This window comes from Macaca mulatta, chromosome 12 (assembly GCF_049350105.2).
Source record: "Macaca mulatta isolate MMU2019108-1 chromosome 12, T2T-MMU8v2.0, whole genome shotgun sequence".
NCBI lineage: Eukaryota > Metazoa > Chordata > Mammalia > Primates > Cercopithecidae > Macaca > Macaca mulatta.
Genome location: NC_133417.1, coordinates 143,536,718 through 143,549,694, shown reverse-complemented (window position 1 = coordinate 143,549,694; position 12,977 = coordinate 143,536,718). Strand labels below are relative to the sequence as shown.

The 12,977-nt window shown below is 49.6% G+C and overlaps 1 long non-coding RNA gene across 2 annotated transcripts; it reads left to right on the top strand.

The window, feature by feature from the left end:
* Nucleotides 1-2,128: 2,128 nt before the first annotated feature.
* On the top strand, nt 2,129-12,111 carry LOC144333539 (uncharacterized). Of its 2 annotated transcripts, none has more exons than XR_013402262.1 (3): nt 2,129-2,520; nt 3,850-3,986; nt 11,973-12,111. It is a non-coding gene; the product is annotated as an uncharacterized LOC144333539 (long non-coding RNA). The 2 variants fall into 2 exon arrangements; XR_013402263.1 differs by lacking the exon at nt 11,973-12,111 and adding an exon at nt 5,576-6,197.
* The last annotated feature ends 866 nt before the right edge of the window (nt 12,112-12,977 follow it).

Genomic DNA, 12,977 nt, shown 5'->3' with positions numbered 1-12,977 from the left:
TTCTATGGCTGTCAGAATAGGATATCGGCCGAGAAAAGCACACGTTTTGCTTTGTCTTTTAGCAATATTGCCACCTCTGCCTTCTTTTGCTTCACAGATATACCAATGTCCATTATTTTATGTTTTACCTTTTCTGTAGCATTTTTGTGCTGATTTGACTGAAAAGCCCTCAAGTATCGAATGTCTTCAATCCCATCTGAGTGTTCACACTCCTATGTTAGCTATTTGTTGCCCTCACAGTCATGCCTGGTCTGTATCTGTTGAGTTGCTTTCTGTGGTTTATTTGTTTTTATCATCTGAATTTTCCTCTCTAGACTACTTTATTTGTTTACAATCTCTACAAAGGTTTGGATGATAAACATAAGCTTGGTAAACCTCCAGCAACAGGTGCTCAAAATAGCATGAAACTCATATCTAATTACTGAAGACAAAGACTGGAAATGAACAGAAGTCAAATAAAAATAACTTCACAGTACAAAAAATTTAATGCTTTTGCTTTTTACTGCCCAGGTTCTCCATCTCTATTAACAAAGCAAGCCATTTTAAGCAGATACAAAATATCCTGCTCAAAATAAGTTTCTTATTTTATATGTAATAGTCTACAGCATTTCCATATTTATGTTTTCTAATTATAAAATGCATTTAATATATAAAAGTATATTACATATAATTTATACTTTATGTAAATTATTTTAAATGCTTATTATAGAACATATGAAAGATACTGAAAAATATAAAAAGGATAACTGATGTCACCATATTCTACCAACCAGAGGAAAGCAAGCACTGTAGAAGTTTGAGCATTCCTTCAGGTTTTTCTTGCAAGTATACGCTGACATGAAGGCACACCCCTAAAAACCTATCTGTTAACTCATACACCTCCTCTATAAGGTAAGTTCATTTTTTTTTTTTTTTTGAGACAGAGTTTTGTTGTTATTGCCCAAGCTGCAGTGCAATAACACAACCTTGGCTCACTGCAACCTCCGCCTCCCAAGTTCAAGTGATTCTACTGCCTCAGCCTCCCAAGTAGCTGCGATTACAGGTGCATGCCACCACGCCTGGCTAATTTTTTGTATTTTTAGTAGACATGGAGTTTCACCATGTTAGCCAGGCTGGTCTTGAACTCCTGACCCCAGGTGATCCGCCCACCTCAGCCTCTCAAAGTGTTGGATTACAGGCGCGAGCCACTGTGCCCGGCCGGTACGTTCATATTTTTCAAACCAAATAGCAAATCTTGGTTTCTCAGGCCAATATGAGGCACGAAGATCAGCAGGGTCTCACGCCTAGCAAGTCCATGGCTGACAACGCTCACCCTTCCTGCATCCGGGAAACAATCGGGAGCAGTGCAAACCCTTCCCAGATTTCGTGGGACCTCCTCTTGGCCTTTGACCCCAAGAGTTGGAATAAGTTGGGGACTGAAATGCTGAGGTCAGCCTGGACTTCTGGCTCTCTTCACTCAGACAGAACCTGCATCTTTCACTGGAACCCTAATGATTTACATCAATATGTGGGAGAGCTACGCTGGCCTAGCCAGGCCCTCACTCAGCAGACAACTGCCTCCTTTGTATTGATGGTAGATTTTAAGGCCACAAAGAGGAGGAGTGGCTTAACACAGAAAGGCCGGTCCCTACCACACACAATGTCTTGATAGCAATGATTACAAATCCAAAATTATCATTTTTGTGGCTGGTTTCCAACATGAACTGCCTTAGAGCAAAAGGAGTTTATAAGAAGCCATAGGTCTTAATAACCCTGAGAAATATCTTACAATGGACATTTTATTGAGATTTGGTAAGAACAGCCCCTTTTAAAATCTTTTAACAAAGAGTTTAGAAAAATAGTCTTCTAGATGTTGAACGTTGGGAGGTCCATTTCTCCTTGTAACTGGGCAGATCCAAACTCTGTTTTCTAAGGAATTGCTTAGGTTGGCCATGTTGGCCTGAACCCAGGGCAAGCAGGGTGGGCTTCTCTCCATGCATGTGGCCTTAGATGGCATCACCACTTTCACAGGAGGTCACGGTGGTAGCTTGAAATGGGTCATGCAGGAGTATCTGCATTACAGAAATGGATAAATGCTACATATTTCCTCTTTCTTTTTTTTTATTTTTTTATTTTTTTATTTTTCCAGAGAGCCAATTGTTAAACATTAACTAGCACACCACTGGAGTCAGCCCAACAAATGATTGGAATCAGTTCCTGGTGTCCTTGCCAAAGCATCGAGTTCCAAATCACAGATGACTGCCCCTGTGCCAACGAATTATTCTCCAGCCACTGATCTAGTGTTATGCTCCTCCCCCACCACACTGGGAAGAACCAGCGTCACCTGTGTTCCTTAAGATCCTGCTGGCACACGTTAGCTCTGCAATTCCTTTGGAGAATAGGACAGTTCTGACCAAAGCTGAGCATATGCCTCTCTGCTCTAGCTGTGGTGAAGTCTGACCCTGGATGTCGGCCTGGCATCAAGGAGCAGTGGTGAGGGCAGGTCTTGAGAACAAACACCTTGCAGGACCCCTGCCACAGGTAAAATATTCCGTAAGAACAACCTGTTCTCGGCCGGGCGCAGTGGCTCACGCCTGTAATCCCAGCACTTTGGGAGGCTGAGGTGGGCGGATCACGAGGTCAGGAGATCGAGACCATCCTAGCTAACAAGGTGAAACCCCATCTCTACTAAAAATACAAAAAATTAGCCTGGCGTGGTGGCGGGCGCCTGTAGTCCCAGCTACTCGGGAGGCTGAGGCAGGAGAATGGCGTGAACCCGGGAGGTGGACCTTGCAGTGAGCCAAGATTGTGCCACTGCACTCCAGCCTGGGCAACAGAGCGAGACTCTGTCTCAAAAAAAAAAAAAACAAACCTGTTCTCTGGCAAGGAGGAAGTAATTGCTTCTGTTGGCTTGAAGGCTTCTGAGAATTTGGGGGTTTGAGATTCTCAGCTTATCTACTCAATTGTCCATAGCCGTGGTCTCAGGACCATTCGCTATCTGGCTCCTGACTGATGTAGCAGGCCTGTCAAGGCTATGACTTTAGTCTCCTTTGTAGCTTTCAATCCTTATCAAATTTGAGACCTTTCTTTCTTTTTTTTTTTTTTTTTGAGACAGAGTCTTGCTTTGTTGCCCAGGCTGGAGTGCAGTGGCGTGATCTCGACTCACTGCAACCTCCGCCTCCTGGATTCAAGTAGTTCTCCTGCCTCAGCGTCCCGAGTAGCTGGGATTACAAGCACGCACCGCCATGCCTGGCTCGCTTTTGTATTTTTGGTAGAGATGGGGATTTTGCCATGTTGGCCAGGCTGGTCTCGAACTCCTGACCTCAAGTGATCTGCCCCCATCGGCCTCCCAAAGTGCTGGGATTACAGATACGAGCCACTGCACCCAGCCTCGAGATCTGATTTTCGTTTTTCTTTTTGGCTCACTGCAAACTCTGCCTCCCACGTTCAAGCAATTCTCCTGCCTCAGCCTCCTGAGTAGCTGGGATTACAGACGCATGCCGCCATGCCTGCTAATTTTTGTATTTTTAGTAGAGATGGTTAATTTTTATTTTTCACTATGTTGGCCCCGCTGGTCTCGAACTTCTGATCTTAGGTAATCCCCCTGCCATGGCCTCCCACAGTGCTGGGATTACAGGCGTGAGTCATGTGCCTGGCCGATTTTCAACAGTGATTTCTCCTACCCAGTGGCTGTAGGAGATGTAAATCTCCTGAGCTGCCAGTGAGGCCCTTGGGCTTTCAAAATTTGTCTTAGATTGGCAATGAACTCTCCCAAGCCCACCGTTTCCTTTCTTCCGGGTGTTCAGCTCCAACATAAGAAGGTACCACCCTTCTGCATAATTATTATCATTGTCATTGTCTCCCACTCAGGAAGCACCACCCAGTGCCTTGCTCTCTGGCTGCTCCCATCATAACTGACCACAGGTGAAAACTCCAGTAATCATAATGCCACTGTGTGATGAGCGGTCACCGGCGGTCAGCAAACTTTTTCTGTAAAAGGACAGATAGTAAGTAATACAGGCTTTGTGGGCCTTGTGTGATACCTGCAGCATATTCTCTGACTTTTCTGCCTCCCTTTCCCTTTAGTCTACAAGCCATGGAAGAACAGGCCATAGTTTGCTGACCCCTGGTCATTACAATCCCACTTACCAGAGGTATGGAGACCCTGTGACTCTGAGACAGGTGGACAGATCGATTCCAACATGAAGCCTTGAGTGAGGGTCTGCTTTGTCAAACCATTTTCAGTATCCAGTGTCTTAGTTTAGGTTCCCTAGAAAACAGAGCCAGGGAACAGGCTTAAGAACAAAAGCTTTGGCTGGGCACGGTGGCTCATGCCTGTAATCCTAGCACTTTGGGAGGACAAGACAGGCGGATCACGAGGTCAGGAGATCAAGGCCATCCTGGCTAACATGGTGAAACCCCGTCTCTACTAAAAATACAAAAAATTAGCTGGACGTGGTGGCAGGTGCCTGTAGTCCCAGCTACTCAGGAGGCTGAGGCAGGAGAATGGCGTGAACCCAGGAGGCAGAGCTTACAGTGAGCTGAGATTGCGCCACTGCACTCCAGAGCCTGGGTGACAGGGCGAGGAGACACTGTATCAAAAGAAAAAAAAAAAAGAAAGAAAGCTTTATCGGGAGGTGTGATCCCAGGACAGGACAGGGAGAGTAGAGAAAAAAGGAAGAAAAGGCAAGGTGAGGCATCCCCATGCTGGCCACTGCTTCCTGATGAGCCGCACGAGGCAAGCCAGACACTCAGCATGTCCACATGCTGCTTATGAATGCCAATGCCCTGGCCCAGTGGAAAATCATGCCTTGGATTTTGGCCCAACAGACAGCAAAGGGTAAGGGTATTATCCACTGGCTCTCTCCTGTCTACCACTGAAAAATTTTGGGAAGAACCCTGGCAGCACCTATAGCAGTGGCCTTTCTTCGGCCAGCAGTGACAGTCACGCAGGCTACCCTGTCTAGCAAGCCCGAGACTATCTGGGCCCCCTTCTGTTTCCAGCATGTGTGGTCCAGAGCCACCGCCTTGCAGGGAACTCGGGGAACAGGGTCCCATTCCTCATCTTCCTGTGGTTTGAAAGACTCAAACAGTGTGTAGGGAAGCCCAGATCAAGGCGAACCTAGCGTTACAAGAGTGCTCTTTAGGAATCCCATTTGAATCGTGTCTTCATCTCACCCCCCGAGTCCCTTCTCAGAGGATTCAGAGGCCCTGCAAGGTGGACCAGGAGGTGACAATGCAAGGCTGTGGTCTCAAAGCTCCCTGCCTGGGGGACTCCTGGCTCCGTGCTCCTGCCTGTGCTCCTCCTCTTGATAGCTTCTCCAGTTTTCACACTATTCTTCTAGCACCTTCTCCACACAATGCCTTTTCTCCTGAGAGCCCCTTTCCTTTGTCATTTCTCCTGGTCCTCTCGCCTTCCTTGGTTTAGGGTTTGGCCAGCTTCAGAGCCAGTGGGGTGGATGTGCAGGGTGGATATGCTGGGAGGTCTGAATGGGCCATGCAGCCTCAGGTCCTCCCTGTTCTTTGCTCCTCGTTCCTGTCTCAAGTAGAGATCTGAACCACTTTGGGGAGTTCTTTATTTCTGACTCTTCCTTAGAGACCAGGCACGCACCAGCCTGGAAAAACTGCTGCAACCCGGCGGTCCCTGGAGGAACCAAGCTGCAGATGCCGCCCATGAGGAGGGCCCTGCCTGCCATGAACCGTTCAGCACTTTCTGAGTCCAGAGTGTGGCAGGGATTCTCTGCATTCTCATCAACCACATGAGCCCAGAAAGCTCTTCCAGAGTGGCTGCAGCCTCGGTGGGGATGCCTGGGTTTATGCTCAAGGTCTCAGGGAACGCTCCCTGGGGCCGCCACACCGTGGTCATCAAGCACCCACTGGGAATGTCTGCCCATGGCCATGGTCACAGGGCACACGACTGACTCTGCAGCAGGAGGGCACACGACTGACTCTGCAGCAGGAGGGCACACGACTGACTCTGAAGCAGGAGGGCACACGACTGACTCTGAAGCAGGGGTGCTGTGTGGATCCCCCAACTCATCATTTGCTTCATTCAGCAGCACATGTCACCCCTCATCGTGCAAATCAACCATCCGCGCTTTCAAAGAGTTCCCCGGGTGTGGGTGGCAGCAGGGCCAGAAGGAGCCCAGTTTTCCTTTGTGCATCCCAACAGTCCACCTACACATGGCTTCCTCCCTGTAACAAAGCTCCCCAGCTTCAGTGGTGGCCTGGGCAGTGGGTAGGGTGTCTCCCAATTTCCCTTCCTCCTCCTCGCAGGACTCCATCTGTTGAGGAGGATTGAGAAGATGGGTACACGGGCAACCTTCGCTCCCAGCTGCTCTTCACAATGGAACCATCACAGGTCAGGCCTCACGATCACTGCCGTCACAGCTCTAAGTCACCTGGGCTCCTGCCTCTGCCCTCAGCCAGGAAATCCATCACCCAGCCCTCGAGAGGATGCCTCCACCCTCAGGGTAACCCAGTCAGACGCCTTTGCCTGCCTCATGCCTGTAATCCCAGGGCTTTGGGAGACTGAGGCAGGGGGACCATTTGAGGCCAGGGATTTGAGGCTTCACTGAGCCATGATCACACCAATGCACTCCAGCAAGACCTTATCTCTAAAAGAAAAAGAAAGAGGAGGAGAAGGAGAAGAAGGAGAAGGAAAGAAAGGAGGAGGAGGAGGAGAGAAGAAAGAAGGAAAAAGAGGAGAAGAAAGAAGAAGAAGAAAAGGAAGAAGGAGAAGAAGAGAGAAACAACAACAACAACAGCAACAACAACTTTGTTGCTTCCTACCAACAAGATTCGGTTTAGGGACAAGAAATGTTTTTTCCATGTTGGGCACCAGGGAGAAGACAGCAGGAGAGAACAAACACCCAGACACCAAAGGAAACACTCTGTGAGCCACAGAAGCAGGCAGAGGGTGAGGCAGGTGCACAGGCCTGAGCCTTCACTCTCCCAAGGAGGGCACTGTGAACTGGCATCACTGGTGGGCTGGTGATCCCCAAGACGGACCTGCACCCCAGCCATCCCCACCTATGAGCCCTTATGGACTGAGGGGAATTACATTAATAGAATGCAGGGAGCACCTGCATTCGCCAAGTCACAGAGGAGCTTTTGAGTGGGGAGAATGTTTGATATTTGGAGAATGGGAGGCACGTTGGAGCTTGGACTTTGGTCGCTCCTGACTTTGTGGCCTTCCCTGCTGAGTCAGCTGGTTCTCAGGCTCCATAAGGACAGGGTGGTGAGGGTGGCCATGAGATCTTTCTGCAGACAAAGGTAGTTTCTCCTTGATGACATAAAACACAGACGCACAGGATTCCTTTGGTGTCGTGGTGTCGAGAATGTCTTTTGCAAAGGATCAATGGAACGCAGGCGCATGTCCTATAGAGTGGTGAGGATTAAAGAAGAGAATGTGTGCCAAGTGCCAAGCGTGATGCCTCAACACAGCAAGCACGTGCTCCCTCACAGCTTGTTCACAGGCCACGGGGGGGCCCAAGGGCCATACTCATGTATGAATGCAAAGCCCCAAACTCAGGCTTCTGCATTCTTCTTCGTGTCACCCAGGATCAGGAGCCCTAATGACACCGGGCCTTGTTGGTCCCCAGAGCATGCAAGGCCCCCATTCCTGACTCCAAGATGTCCATGGTTGGAGGCGCCAACTGGGCTACCCCTCAGTGACACCCCAGGAATGCTGGCAGAACCACACTGAGGCAACAGCCCTGCAGGACACACACTAGACAGAGAGGGAGAGAGCCAGGGAGCCTGATGCGGGGGCCTGCCTGGGCAAGGTCCATGGCCCAGAAGGTCAGCAGGATGACACCCTGACCGATAAGAGACCCTCCACCTGGGAAGGAAGAGGCGCCTCGGACGTGGGGGATCACCTTGAACACGGGTATCGCCTCAGACAGGGGGCATCGCCTTGGGTGTGGGGGATCAGCTCAGACAGGGCAGGCGTTTTGGCAAGTTGCCTCTCCTTGGGCTCCTTCAGGACAGTGAGGGGTATTGGCTGCCCTGAAGCCCTGGAAAGAAACTCAAGCTGCCTGAGACCAGAAAACCTGATCCACAAATTAGTCCACAAGTTCCTGAGGCAGAGACTTGACCTGCAACTCAAACCAGGAGTGCCATACAGCATCACCTACCCACTGCTACCCTCTCCCCACCAAACGGCACAGCTTTCGTCTCAGTTAAATCCTTGGTTTCACTTTTTATTTTTTCTTTGTCTTTTCTTTTTTCCTTTTCTTTTTCTTTTTTTTTTTTCTTTCTTTCTTTTTTTTTTTTTGAGACAGAGTCTTGCCGTGTCACCCAGGCAGAAGTGCAGTGGCATGATCTCGGCTCATGCAGCCTCTGCCTCCTGGGTTCCAGCAATTCTCCTGCCTCAGCCTCCCGAGTAGCTGGGATTACAGATGTGCGCCACCACACCCGGCTAATTTTTGTATTTTTAGTAGAGATGGAGTTTCACCATGTTGGCCAGACTGGTCTCGAACTCCTGACCTCAGGTGATCTGCCTGCCTCAGCCTCCCAAATCCTTGGTTTTTCTTAATGGCCTTAATGACCAGAAAGTTTGAAGTTTTAATCGTTTTTCAAGTGACATGATAGCAAATTGTTTCTTGGCTTTGGTTAAAAGCATGCCTTTTATTTGCAAAACTGATAATAAGAGAAGTCAGTTGGGTACAATTTAATCACTGAATTCTGTAGCAATAAAGAGGGCATGTATAGCATTAAAAAGACAGAATCTTCAGGTACAAATTATTTTATTCATTTATATTTTTTGTCTTAGGATACAATAATAAAGTAAACACATCTATACAGAGTATCGTATAGCAGAGACAAAGCTATGGCAATTTAAATTATTTGCAGATCTGAAAAAAAAAAAAAGAGATTAGATGTATTTGGGAGAGGTAATTTTGAAGTAATAACTATTGTCATGGATTAAAAGCCCACTGCACCTATGTATGATTGGGGGAAAAAAAAAAAAAAAGCAAAACAAGGCTGGGAGTGGTGTCTCATGCCTGTAATCCCAGCACTTTGGGAGGCTGAGGCGGGTGGATCATGAGGTCAGGAGTTTGAGACCAGCCTGACCAACATGGTGAAACCCTGTCTCTGCTAAAAACACACACAAAAAAGCTGGGCGTGGTGACGTGCGCCTGTAATCCAAGCTACTCAGGAGGCTGAGGCAGGAGAATAGCTTGAACCCGGGAAGCAGAGGTTGCAGTGAGCTGAGATCATGCCACTGCACTCCAGTCTGGGTGAAAGAGTGAGACTCCATCTTAAAAAAGGAAAAAAAAAAAAGGAAAAAGAAAAACAAATAAAAATCTTAGCAAATTAGAATATATGGCAAGGGACATCTATAAAAAAGAAAAAGAAAGAAAAACAAATAAAAGTCTTAGCAAATTAGAACATATGGCAATGGACATCCATAAAAAAACAAACATCTAAGGCTCATCATACCTGGTGGTGAAATACTGAACACTTCCTCCCCCAGGGTGGAACGGGGCAAGGATGCCCACTCTCACCATTCTATCCCACATCAAATGCAGGTCTTAGCTTGTGCCACCGGCCCTGTGATCTCTAGGGCATCCTTTGCAAAGGAGTCATTGGGACAAGGATGCTAACGTTCCAGGCTCCAAGCAAGCTCCTTTCCCCGGGCTCTTCTCCAGGGCAAGGTGAAGAAAGATGGGGACTGCACATCCATCGTGGATGGCTCAATCTTGTGACTTCCTTGGGGAAGACATATGAGCACACCACACCCACATGTCTCCACCAAACAAAGAACAGCCTCCCTGGATCTATATTTAGTTTAAAAATCAAAAAGTCTTCTCAGTAGGTAGCTAGCATAATAAAGATGCCTTCTTCTTTTTTTAAAAGACAGGGTCTCACTCTTGCTCTGTTGCCCAGGCTGGAGTGCAGTGACGCAATCACAGTTCACTGCAACCTCAAACTCCTGGGCTCAAGGGATCCTCCTGCCTCAGCCTCCCAAGTGGCTGGGACCACAGGAGCATGCCATCATGCCTGGCTTTCTTATTTTTTGTAGAGACAGGGTCTCACTATGTTGCCCAGGCTGTTCTCAAACTCCTGGGTTCAAGAAATCCTCCCACCTCGGCCTCCCAAAGAGCTGGAAGATACTTCTTTATATTGGTCCACAAACCACCTCATGTCCAGGGACAGGCACCTGCTCTCAGGTCACTAGAGGCAAGTAGTCCTTGTCTCACCCTGAGACCCTAGACACAGGTGCCCACGCCCTTGAGGTCACCTCTGTGAGCCGGGTCTCCCTGCCAGGAGCTGCCACCATGCTAAGCTGGGGTCAGCTGTAGGTCAGCGCTGGGTTCAAGGGAGGCTGGAGAGTAAGGGTTGGGCATTACCATCTCCAATGTCCCTAAACCCAAGAAAGGGGATCCAGCACTAGAGGGCCAGAAAGCTTGACAGTGTCCCCTCCATCTCTTTAGAGAGGACTTTGGGGGCCACCACCTCCTCCATTTACAGAGGGAATTCTCTTCCTAGCCGCCTGTTCTTTGCCCCTCCAGCTAGCCAACCCACAAACCATGCCACCCACAGTGAGAGGAAGCAGTGACCAGCACAGTGCCTGGTACACAGTAGTTGCTCAGTAAACAATTGGCTGGGTGCTTGAGCGAATGAGAGGGCCAGTGAGTGGACTGGCAAGGGCATGGAGGACTGGGTGCAGAGAAGCCCTACAGGCAGGCCCAGACATAGATGGGCAGGGCCAACTTGGGCCAGGCTTACTGGTGGAAACAGGCTGGTGGGAGTGGGTGGGGCAGGGGCCAAGCAGCCTTTAGCTGGGAGGCCAGCTCCTCCCACTGGTAGCATTCCCAAGGTAGCTGGGGACCCTGGCATACCACCTCACCTCCACCCCCAAATAAAGGACTAGTTTTCTCCTAGCCAGCCTGCCTCCCACAGTGCCAACAGCAATTCTCCTACACAAGAGTTCTGAGCTCTGTGCTGGAGGTGATAGCTGGCCAGTGTGGGCTGGCTAGGAAAGGGTTCATCCCCCTTCCTTCTCCAATCTGACTGCCCAAATTTGCACTCGCTCTCTCTCTCTCTCTCTCTCCCCCTCTCTGTCACCATCTTGGTTCAGCAAGAATGGTATCCATGCACTTGGCCTGATTGTAGGAGCTCATCCCCTGAGCGCTATCCTCTGTTGGAGCTGGGATGGAGGCATCTGTCCATCGCTGTCCTATTCCCTCAGGACCTACACCACATCTTAGACAAAATTGCCTCTGAATCTGCCTCCTCCCCCCTTCTGCATCACAAACTCCTTACAAGCAGGGATACAGTGAGACGTATTTTTGCATGCCCCTCAAGTCTCAGGTGTCAACGAGTATTTGTGGAGTGTACAAAAATTTCCAATAATAGGAAAGAAGAAACTGGCTGTGAATAACTGAAAATAGATGAGATTCTGAAGAGTCCTAGAGCCCAAAGCACTTGATAATTTCTAAAAGAATAGATTTCGGTGTCTTTCTACCAGGTTTATTCGTGGAAATAGAAAAAGGCTACATTTAGGGAGGAAATGTGACATCAGGTAGCAGGCTGAATATGGAGCAAGACCCAGCAAAAGCCTGAAGAAGAATCTCAGTAAGGTGTGGATGAGCTGTTTACTCTTGTTTCCAGAACAATGGAGCTCCCCATTGACGTCAATGGGAGGGAAGAAACAAAAGAGCCTTTGGGTGTGTGCAGGGCGCAACCGGGCCTGGATTTGCTTGGCATTTCTGTGTGTCTGTGTTAGGGAGAGGGGGCGGGGAGTGTGTTGAGATGTCAATGTCAGAGGAACAGGAGGAGGGGCCACCTGACAGTGTGTGAACAGCCTGCAGGCCTCCCTGGGCTTCTGCGGGAAGGGCTGCCCTGATGAACTTGGTATTTGCCCTGGTTTGCATCAGAAGTTGCACACACACCTTGTCAAGTAGAAGGGAAAGAGTTAGCACACTCAGGAATTCCTGATGTGGGTTAATAACTTTTCCTTCTGTCCCATCCCTGGTCCCCAGGCGAGTCCAGGTAAAGAAGAACAAGAAGAGTAAAGAGAGATGCTGCGGGTTCCAGCTTCCTGGACAATCTCGCCTTCCCCATGGGAGCCTGCACTTTCAGAGTCTGCTGCATGGGAGCCTGCAAGCTCCTGCCTGTCCTGTAAGTCTCAGGCTTCTACCCAGACCAGGGGAAATTGTACTCTCTCTCCTGACACTTTAAATGGAAGTTTAGAGGCTCATCATGCCCCAAACAATGCTTACTGAAACAGCAAACCCTCAGACAAGGTGATGCACGCTGCCGCACTGGCTCCCAGGACAACCTCCCACCACGGGCTTCTCCGTCTCTACCGCTTGCACCTTCCTAAGGTGTCCCTTTCTCAGGGCCCATCCTACCCGCCCTGGAAGTGCTGCCTTTCTCACGGAGCCTGTGGGGATAGCTCTGGTTAATTTATAGCCCACATCGCCCAATTTAGCATTTGATTAAGTTTCCTTTTTATGAGACAGTCCTTTCTCCCTAGTGATGCGCTTGGGGGCAGAGACAACATCATTTCTTTCTTTTGTACCTCCCCAGAGTAACAGTGACTCTATTTCCTGAACCAAAAATTGTAACACGTGGTAACTGCCGGGACAAGTGTGGACCACAGGCACCTCTGAGGCCCGGGTGGGCGTGCCCCAGCAGCTGCTGCAGGGCGGTGCAGCCACCTTCTCCTAGGCTGCTCTGGGGCCCGGCGACGAATGAGTGAATGAGTAAATGAATGAATGTGTGAATGAAGCATGCTGCGCAGACTTTCCCGCGGCCCTGGCCGCTGGGGGCGCGCCTCTGGCCGGTGGCCGGAGGTGGAGGTTTCCCTGGTCGGGCTTCGGGGCGCCAGGTCGGCCAGGCCGGCCGGAGGTGCACAGGAGCCCCGCGCCCAGCTCCCCCGCCCGCAATGGTACGCGCCACTCCGCGCTCCCGGAGCTGGCGGACTCGAGGGCGTCGTGAATGGAAGGCGCCGACGCCGGAAGTGGATGAGACCACTAGGGAGG